Consider the following 10,000-nt stretch of genomic DNA (forward strand, 5'->3'; position numbering starts at 1 on the left):
GACTATCACCCGCGGACGGAGGGGAAAGAGGGGAGATGAGGGGCGTCTTGAGGAGATGACCAAGACCCCCTCACTTACCCCCTTCTCTCCTTCCTCCCTTCCTCTTCCCTTCCTTTCTCCTTCATCTCCATCCTCGCTGTCTCATCTTCCTACTCTCATTCTCTTCCCCTCTCGAGATGTTATATAGCCGTGGTGACCGATTGCTCATGTTTTTGTTGTTTTTGTAGTTGTTGTTGTGGTGGTGGTGGTGGTTGGGATGGTGGTGATGGTGGTGGTGATGGTGGTGATTTTTCTCTTTAATTCTTTTACTACAATACACTACTACTACTACTACTACTACTACTACTACTACTACTACTACTACTACTACTACTACTACTACTACTACTACTACTACTATTGCTACTTCTACTGCCATTATTACTATTTCTACAGTGGATGCGTTGCGGGGAAGATTAATATAAAGTCGTTAGTAATTCAGGTTTTATTCACGAATTTGACAGTTACCAAGAAGTTGTTTTTTGTGTTTTGTGTTTGTGATTGTGTCCAAGTCAATGTACTGTTATCATCATCATATTTATTGTTTTCTTCGTTTTCTTCTTCATTTTCAACATTTTCTTCTTCTTCTTCGTTTTCTTCTTCGTTTTCTTCTTCTTCTTCTTCTTCTTCTTCTTCTTCTTAATATTGGTCCACTTATCTTAAACATGTATGTCATAGATAAAACTGTCTGATTGGCTGAAAGACTGATTGCATGACTGAATGACTGACAGACGAACGGACATACTAATCAACTAGCTGAGTGCATGACTTTTTACTGATCTGACTGACTGAATGGTTGATTTCTTGACTGACTCAATTCCTGGCCTGTTCTCTTTCTTTCATGTGAGTCAGTCAATCATTAATGTGAGTCAGTGAGTCATGAATGCAGAAAGTCATTTACGCAGTCATCTGAATGATTGAAAGATGGTTGACTAACTATAGTTGAATTAATTAATTTGTTAGGGAGTAATTGGGTGAGTTACTGGTTGACTGACTGACTGACTGATTGACTAATTGACTAACTGACTGATTGGGTGACCTACTGACTGACTGATTGACTGACTGACTGATTGACTGACTGACTGACTACTTATCTGAATAACTGGCTAACTGACCGACTGACTGGTTGAGAGAGAGAGAGAGAGAGAGAGAGAGAGAGAGAGAGAGAGAGAGAGAGAGAGAGAGAGAGAGAGAGAGAGAATACTGCTGCAATCTCGCCACATTTACCATCTCTTTTCCTCCTCTTCCTCCTCCTCCTCCTCTATAAATAAAATGAAGTAGTCTAGACATGATCAATTCAGTGATGGCAAAAGAAGTGTAATACGACGGAGGAGGAGGAGGAGGAGGAGGAGCGTGATCAGTGGCTCAAAAGACATTAGTTGAGGAAGGGAAAGTATAAACCAGCTTCTTATTTTCTTTCTTTCTCTTTATTTATTTCTTTTATTCTTATCCTTCTGTTGCCTTTCTCCTTTTCCTCCACGGTTACTCCTATTTCTCCTCCCATTGTTCCTCCTCATCTTTCTCCTCCCTCCTCCTCCTCCTCCTCCTCCTCCTCCTCCTCCTCCGCCATAAGGGAGAATGGGGTAAGTGGAAAGGAAAAACATTATTACGTTTATATATTTTACTCAGTTTATTGTCACGGCAAAGGTTCTTGTGTCTTCTTACAAAAGGAATATAATTTGCTGTGTGTGTGTGTGTGTGTGTGTGTGTGTGTGTGTGTGTGTGTGTGTGTGTGTGTGTGTGTGTGTGTGTGTGTGAGGGAAAGAGCGAGAGAAAGAAAGAGGAAGAGAGAGAAGAAACTGCAAAAACAAAAGCTAGTAAAGAGGAATAAGAGAAGAAAAATAATTACATGAATAAATATAATCCCTAGAGTGTGCATTGACAAAGAAAACGTATATATTTAGTACAAAGAAAACGGGAAGTGGAATCAAGCGCATAGAAAATGGGATACACACACACATCAGTTTTATCTATTTATTTATTTATTTATTCATGTATTTATTTATTGATCGTGTTCGGTGCTTACAATTTTTTTTCTCTTCTCTCTAAAACCTAAAAATTATAGATAGATATATTTTTCTTTTCCTTCGTTCCTTTGAGTAATGACTGCTGAGTACACTGACTAGATGGAGGGTAACACACGCACACACACACACACACATGGACGATACATATACACACACACACACAAAAAAATCTATTGCTCTCCTCTACCCTTCGCTTATATATAGATAGATAGAAATAGATAGATAGATAGATAGATAAGTAGATAGATAGATAGATAGAGAGAGAGAGAGAGAGAGAGAGAGAGAGAGAGAGAGAGACTAAGTAAAATAAATAAAAATACATCGAGGTGACTCATACAACTTTTTAATACCTTCATTCTTGATGGATACAATAACTAACTAAATGTACAGTAAGTTATTTTTCATTCTTTATTTCGTCACTTTCATTTTTTTCCTTCCTTCTTTCCTTTTTTTCTCCATTTTTTCTTCGCCTCCTCCTTCTGTGTTTCTGTTTTTTTTTATTATTATTTGCCTCATTCACTACTTTCTTCGGTCTATTCTCTCCTTCTCTCACTTATTTCCTTTTTATTATTATTTTTAGGAAGGTTCAAATTCGAGGGATTAGCGAATTTTCTCATTTTCTCTTATTTTTCTATTTCTTCTTTCTATCTATTCGCCTTTTTTTTTTTTTTTTACTATACCGTATGTTTACTCTCCTCTCCTTCTTTCCCTTGTCTTTTCTTTCTTGCCCTTCTTCTCTTTTCCTTGTGCCTTTTCTTTCTTTCGTGTCCTGAACAAGAATCTGCTGTTTTTTTTCCTAATATCTGTATGTTTATTTTCCTCTCTTATATATTTTGTCATTTCTCACTTCCTTCTGTTGTTGTTTTCTCTTTTGTCATGTTTTTCCTGTCTTTCTTTCTTTCGTCTCATCAACAAGAGTCACAATCAAGCATATCACACACACACACAAAAAAAAAAATAAATAAATAAATAAAAAAAATAAAACCCCGCCAAAACATATGATTCTCCCCCTCTGGAAACTTTGCAGAGGAGATAGAAGGTATGCACGATTCTCTATCTTCTCTTTCTTCTTTCTTTTCTTCATCTTCTTTTCATCTCTCTTTCTTTTCTCTTCTTTTCTCTCTCTCTCTCCCTCTTTCCCCTTTCTTTCCTTCTCACTTTCATCTTCCCTTCTTTTCTCTCTCTCTTCCCTTCTTTTCTCTGTCTCTCTCTTCCCTTCTTTTCTCTGTCTCTCTCTTCCCTTCTTTTCTCTCTCTCTCCCTCTTTCCCCTTTCTTTCCTTCTCGCTTTCATCCTTCCTTCTTCCGGTTTCTTTTCCTCCTCCTCCCTTTCCTCCACACGGGTTTCCTCCTCATCCCCCTCCCCCCTGTGGCTGTCCCCGTGTTCGTAGACTGCTAACATTTGAGGGGTGGGATGGGCGGCGAAATCATTTATATCTCGCTGCTCGTTTGTCTGTGCTCTTTCGTCTCTGGTTACCTGGCCGCCAAGGTGCTGATTACTTCTGGGATGCTTCTTTTCCTTCATCCATCCTTCCTTCCTTCCTTTTCTCCATTATTTTCCCTCCCAATCTTCTGTCTGTCTCTACCTTATACATTAGCTACCTTACAAATTTTACCTATGCTTTTTACCTTATATTTGCTATCTTACATCATTTCCTCCATCTTTCCTTCCTTCCTTCCTTTCTTTGCTCCATTATTTTCCCTCCCAATCTTCTGTCTGTCTCTACCTTATACATTAGCTACCTTACAAATTTTACCTATGCTTTTTACCTTATATTTGCTATCTTACATCTTTTCCTCCATCTTTCCTTCCTTCCTTCCTTTCTTTGCTCCATTATTTTCCCTCCCATTCTTCTGTCTGTCTCTCTTATTCATTTTACTTTTTTTTTACTTTTTATTATTTACCTTACAAATTTTACCTATGCTTTTTACCTTATGCTTGCTATCTTACTTCTTTTCCTCCACCTTTCTTTCCTTCATTCCTTTCTTTGATCCATTATTTTCCCTCCCGATCTTGTCTGTCTGTGTTTACTTCACACATTTACTTTTATATTTATTTTTTTACTTTTTTTGCTACCTTCTTTTCCTCCGTCTCTCCTTCCTTTCTGTTTTCCATTATTTTCCCTCACGATCTTGTCTGTCTGTCTCTTCCTTATACATTTTACTTTTTTTTTTAAACTTTTTATTAGCTACCTTACTATAGTCGGTTCCACGAGAGCTGGCGGAGATTTTCCTTCAGGGTTGGACTCGCGGACTTGGTATCATTGCATGGGTGATTGTACTGCGCGCTCATTGGCCAATTCTTAACTTGTTCTGATGCACATAAAATTGACTTTGTATTCCTACCAAAACCTTTGTGAGTTGTAAGGTAACAGATTGCACCGATAAAAACTATTGCAATTATTTATTGATAAGTATGTGCCTTTTGAACTATTATAAATTAATCTGAAACGACATTCATAACAAAACTAAGTCAGAACTACACGTAAACGGACAATGTCCAGCGACTGTACGTTGAATCTAGACGTTTTACTAGTTTTAACTACTACAAAGTGCTAGGCTTCAGTCTAATGAACTCATTTATTATAAGATTTCTTGGTATATTTTAGGCCTGGCTTAGTCACAATGTGTTTATGCTAAGGAGTCGTAACGGAAACATTGGGCTAAGGCAAGAACCTTCTCATTTCTTTCATCGTCCGTCCTATCATTATTCCTGAAATATGTTTCTAATATTTGTGGGTAATAAACTAATAAATAGCCATAAGGAAGAGCGATTATAAGAATAACTACATAGTGTTGATTTTAAGAGGTAGCAGAGATCGAGAGATAGTAGGCTCTGTCATGGCAAACAAAATTGCCGGAGCGTAGATCTAGTAAACTAAGTCTTTGTAGTAAACAACAGCCAATGAGCGGCGCGGAGACCGTCACTCTAGCAATGACGCCAAGTCCGCAAGTCCACCTCTGAAGGAAAATCTCCGCCATGTCTACTTTTCCTTCTATCCTCCCTTCTTGCCTTCCTTTTCTCCTTTTTTCCCTCCCGTTCTACTCTTTCCTTTCTTACACTTACTCCTCCCTCGTTTTTACTTCCTGCCTTTCTTCTTTATCTCCATTCTACCTTCCTTCCTCCTCTCCATATTTTCCTTTCCTTTATACATCCTTTCGTGCTTCCTTCTCTCACTCATTTATTTCCCGCTGATCCCTTCTGTCCCGCGGCGAGGAGTGGTCAGCACCTCGGGGGTCAGGGTGGCGGGGACGGGAGAGCCAAGATAGGTGGGCGGCGAGACACAGGTGACGGTGCCGCCCAGTCTGTCGTCCAAATAGTAGTCCACAGCCACGGGGAGGGGGCGGGGGTGGAGGGAGACGCGTGCAAATCCTCGGCGGTGGTATCCGGGAGTGAGAATTCAGTGTTATTTGAGTTTTTTTTTTGAGATACATGTTTTCTTCTTCTTCTTCTTCTTCTTCTTCTTCTTCTTCTTCTTCTTCTTCTTCAGCAGGGTTTCCCACAGCCAGGGCGTGTCACGGGGTTTTAGTTTAGTCAGTGGTTCTGCTGCACGCTCAGAGTTGTTTCATCTCGCCAGGGAGGTGGAGGCAGGGCTGAGATGGAGTCGTTGGAGTCGTAGTCGACCTCTTTTTGTGAAGAGTCAGTGGCGGAGAACTTTGCAGCGGCTTGTCTTGGTTCTGACCAGTGGTGGCTGGGAGGTGGATGCGGCGTCATGGAGGCGGGAGGCCGGGAGGCTTCTTGAGCGATGCTTTTAAGGTGGAGGCAGCGGCCAAGAGCGTCAACTTTACCTTGATGTTTTGTCACACCTTTTACTACTCTTGCGATGAACGGGGTGGCTCACGGCGCTGCCTCCAGCAATTTAGCAAACCCCAGAACGATCTTCATTCCGAAATCGCGTAACCGTAGGTGTGAAGGCCAAGCCGGCGGGTGTGGGGCGGGGCAGAGGTGGCACGTTTGTTCGTTGCATAGGTGGGACCCAGGCCAGGGCTTGGAACTTCATTGCGGTGCCCTGGCGGGTCGCAAGAGGCGCTGGGGTCTGTATAGGTGGAGGGGCTGGGGCAGCTGATGGTCGTTGTTGCCCTCACCCGTGGTTGCCGCTGCACACGTGGTAGCCATATTGCTGGAACGGTAGCAACCTAGTGGTTTCAGGGTGTGAGTATAAGGTATGGGCACAGTTGAGGACATAACCTGTAGCTCCGCGTTGTGTCGGCGCCTGTGGTGGGCAAGAGCCCAGAAGACCAGGTCAGTGTGACATCCGGGTTACCAGAGTTTTCCTTGCCCAGGTTGGCCCAAACATCCGTTTATAGACCAGCCAGAAAGAGGATGAACAGGTGGGTGGGCTGCGCGCAGACTGTCCAGTCCGAAATACGAACCCGGGCCTGCAGATTCGTAGTTAGGGCTACACCGAGACGGCGGATGTAGGGTGTAGATGCGGGGTGCAGGGACGGTTTTAAAGCTGCCCCAGTTGCTGAAGTCGATTTATAGGAGACGGGGGTCCACGAAGGGTGAATAGCACCGGTCTCTTCTCCTTGTGAAGAGCCGCTGGCCACGGAGGGCGCCTCCTCCTGAGGGTGGCGCCGCAGCAGGTCTGTCGCCCGCCTCCGCGGCAAGCCCGTGACGCGGCCTTCACACTCCCCTCTTCGCGCACCGGCTCCAGGGTCTTATCGGCGCCAAGACTCCACTTGTCCCAGATTTGATGTTTTGTCGTACTCTAACGAAGTAAGGAAAAGACAGAGGGAAAAGACACTTACACCTGCCTCTACAGGCCTTGCTACACACTGAACTTTAAGAATATTTAGTTTTTATTTATTTTTTTATTTTATTTATCACTCACATTCTTCCCACATCCTTTCACATCCACTCACATCCGCTTTCCACCTTTTTCCACACCTGTCTTTTAGTTTCCTTCGTTATTTTTTCTGGTTGTATTTTGTTCCTCTATTGTACAATTTACATATATTTTTCTTTTTATAAATATATATTTTTCATAAGCTTTGATGAATGTTTTTTCTCCTGTATCTTGGTCAAAATTTTCACATACTTTTGTATTTTTTTTCTTTCTTAAAATGTTTAATCTTTTTTCATATATTACTAATGCCACTCGGGTCCATAATTTTCCTTTGTCTATCAGTTCTTTTCAGATTATTTTTATTTCTCTTGGCACAACACATGAAAGTTTGTGTCCGTCTCTTTTTTATGTCCGAGTTTCATAATTTTCCGTATTTTTTTTCTAATAATTGATCTGATTCTTAGTAATTTCATCACAACACCAAACTATCGAACGTCCTCCTATTGTCTTGTTCATTTTCTTCTATTCACCTCTCTGTTTTATTTCTCCATATTTACACATTGTTTGTCTTCAGTCATGCTTCTACATCACTGTTTGGCTTCCCATCATTGTACATACTGACTCCTCCTCCTCCTCCTGCTCCTCCTCCTCCTCCTCCTCCTCCTTCTCTTTCTTCGCCCCACACAACCGTCTCCATCAGTGAGGATATCAGGGCTTACAAGGAGAGCATTCCACCCTTCATCCCTTAGCAAAAAACAGAAGACTAAAAGGATACATGACGCAGGTTTTGACACACCTGCACAACAACACTGACAACGATGATCACTCCGAGTTCCACGTCAAACTCAACAACCACCAGCGCGAGAGAACGAGAAATGCGGTCTGCCAACTAAAGCGAGAAACGAGACGACACCGACACTGGCAGAAGAGAAGAAAAAACGAAAAACTTATTTACTCGAGTTGTCGGGCGCTGGAACAAGCATCCCGCGGGAGAGTTGAATGCGAGAACGACGACGACGGCGAACTCAGTCAAGGTCACCGCTGTGTATATATGCTGGACGACAGGACGACACTTGATTGGCGGCATCTGTCGTTCTTATGTTACATGTTTGGTAGGCGACCTCTCCATGCCCTAGACACATAAAAAGTTACTCCCCCACGCACTCGCTCGTCATCAGTCATCACGAGACATCACTGGTCAGGTCTCCAGTCATGGGGTCTCATATTGTGAACTTATATTGCAGTTCCAGCGTCTCTGTCAAAAGTACTGATCACCCAACGGCAGCAGCTTTGTTTCTTTACGACCAGGGCTACAAGGGATGCAACAATGATCGAGCAGGTTAAGTTAGGTTAGATATTTGCGTCCACATAGAAATCTAACCTACTTCCCTAGACCAATACCAAGATTTAAGACCAAGCGTTTTGTCCATTGTTGTATCCCTTCTAGCAGTGATCACGTGACGGCAGCAGCTTGGTTCCCTTACGACCTGTGCTAAAATGGATGCAGGGATGGTCGAAACTCTCGGTCTTGGATGGAGTAGGTTAGGTTAGGTTAGACATTTGCGTCCACACACATACCTAACCGACCCTAACCTAACCTAACCTACTTCCAAGCCAAGACTAAGACCAAGCGTTTCGTCTCTCATTGTATCCACCAACCAACCATTCCTTCCTTTACTCACAACTCGTTTATCGTGACAGCTTGAATAGGGCCGCTGCGATATCATTCTTTCGATCATTATCTACCAGTTATGATTGATTGGTTGATTGATTGATAGTTTATTGTTGCAAGTAAACAACAAAGGAGAAGGGAGGAACATGCCATCCCAACCCCCAGGCAGCACAGTGTGATTATATGATGTTTGTGATTAAAAAGTTTATCTGATCCCATTTTTTCTCATAAGACCAGAAGTATGTCAAAGAAAACGTGTCGTAGCAAACATAGGCTAAAGGAACTGACGTGACTGAGCTGCTGCTGTTGCCGTCTTGCGATCAGTGTTTTGTCGGACGCGCCGGAGTGGACAATACCGGAACTCCTCGCTGTTGATGAAGAGTTCCTTCGTTCACCCGGAAGTTATGTTAGCGTGTGGCACAGAAAACTTCCTCTTCCGACTCGTGTGTGCAAAGATAAATCCCGTGTATGTGTTTGGGAGGGTGTGTGTCCGCCAGTCTGCACGCACCCTACCAGTTAGTACGCATGTCAGGAATGAGAATATGTGCAAATATGGAAGAAGCGGGAACTCTCAAAACGGTGCTGAGTGGTCCCTCTGTCTGGAGTTTTCCTAGTCGCAGGGCAACACTATGAGTTATTAGTCACTTCCCAAGACTGAGGAAGTAAGTCAAGTGCTGTTATCTGTGTAAAAAACTCCAATATTGAGGTTCATGTATATCCACCTGTCTTTTAGTGCTCTTCATCTGGGGTTGGGGGAGGCTGTTGGATTTTAGGTGTGGTGAGCCGCGGGTTTTGGCTACCGCGGGACTGATTAGGCTACTCCACCGCCCGTCGCCGCGTGAGTTCCCCCAGTCTTATTTTCACAGTTGTTTTGACCTCTACATTCTTTCCTATGGTCTTCCAGGAGGTTTTAATGTTAGGAGAGTATATATATGGCAACAGGAGAACGGTTGATTAAGTAGTGAACGAGCGTTTTCTTGAATGACTTAGTTTTCCTGAGATATAAGAAATCAAACATGATCATTGAGGATTGATTTTGACAAGGGATAATTTTTTTCCATACCTGAACTCAATGTAATCTCTGGCGTAAAATTTTCTTCCTCTGATCTACGCAACTGAACAGAACTGAACATTTTTTTTTTGCGTACCTGAACTGAACATTTTTTTTTGCGTACCTGAACTGAACTTTTTTTTTGCGTACCTGACCTCAATGTAATCTCTGCTCTGAGGACACACACGCTCCCTCTAACAAGTTCATACGTTGGCTTGTGTCAGGTCTTGTTGGTGGGGGAGGGTGGGGGGTAGTGTGTCCTAGATAGGGGGGAGGGTGGAGAGAGGGGAGGGGGGGGGGCCCGGGTCCGTGTTCTCTCTACCTACAAGACTAGCGGTAAAGATTCGTGGGAGTCAAGTAGCCTAGGTTACTACTACAGCAGGCAGCCTCCTCTCGTTGGGGCCGAAAAACTCTTGTCTATGT

The 10,000-nt window shown here is 42.9% G+C and overlaps 1 long non-coding RNA gene across 2 annotated transcripts in view; it reads right to left on the reverse strand.

Moving 5' to 3' along the window:
* Positions 1–2,113: 2,113 nt before the first annotated feature.
* The window catches only part of LOC126990636 (uncharacterized), a 15,136-nt gene continuing 7,249 nt past the window's right edge, over positions 2,114–10,000 (reverse strand). The window contains exons 3-4 of one of the 2 annotated variants that reach the window (XR_007744608.1): positions 3,792–10,000; positions 2,114–3,650 (exon numbers count right to left, since the gene is read on the reverse strand). The exon at positions 3,792–10,000 is cut by the window's right edge and continues 649 nt beyond it. This is a non-coding gene — a long non-coding RNA (uncharacterized LOC126990636). The other variant, XR_007744609.1, reaches the window with a different exon arrangement.

This window comes from Eriocheir sinensis, unplaced genomic scaffold, assembly GCF_024679095.1.
Source record: "Eriocheir sinensis breed Jianghai 21 unplaced genomic scaffold, ASM2467909v1 Scaffold1832, whole genome shotgun sequence".
NCBI lineage: Eukaryota > Metazoa > Arthropoda > Malacostraca > Decapoda > Varunidae > Eriocheir > Eriocheir sinensis.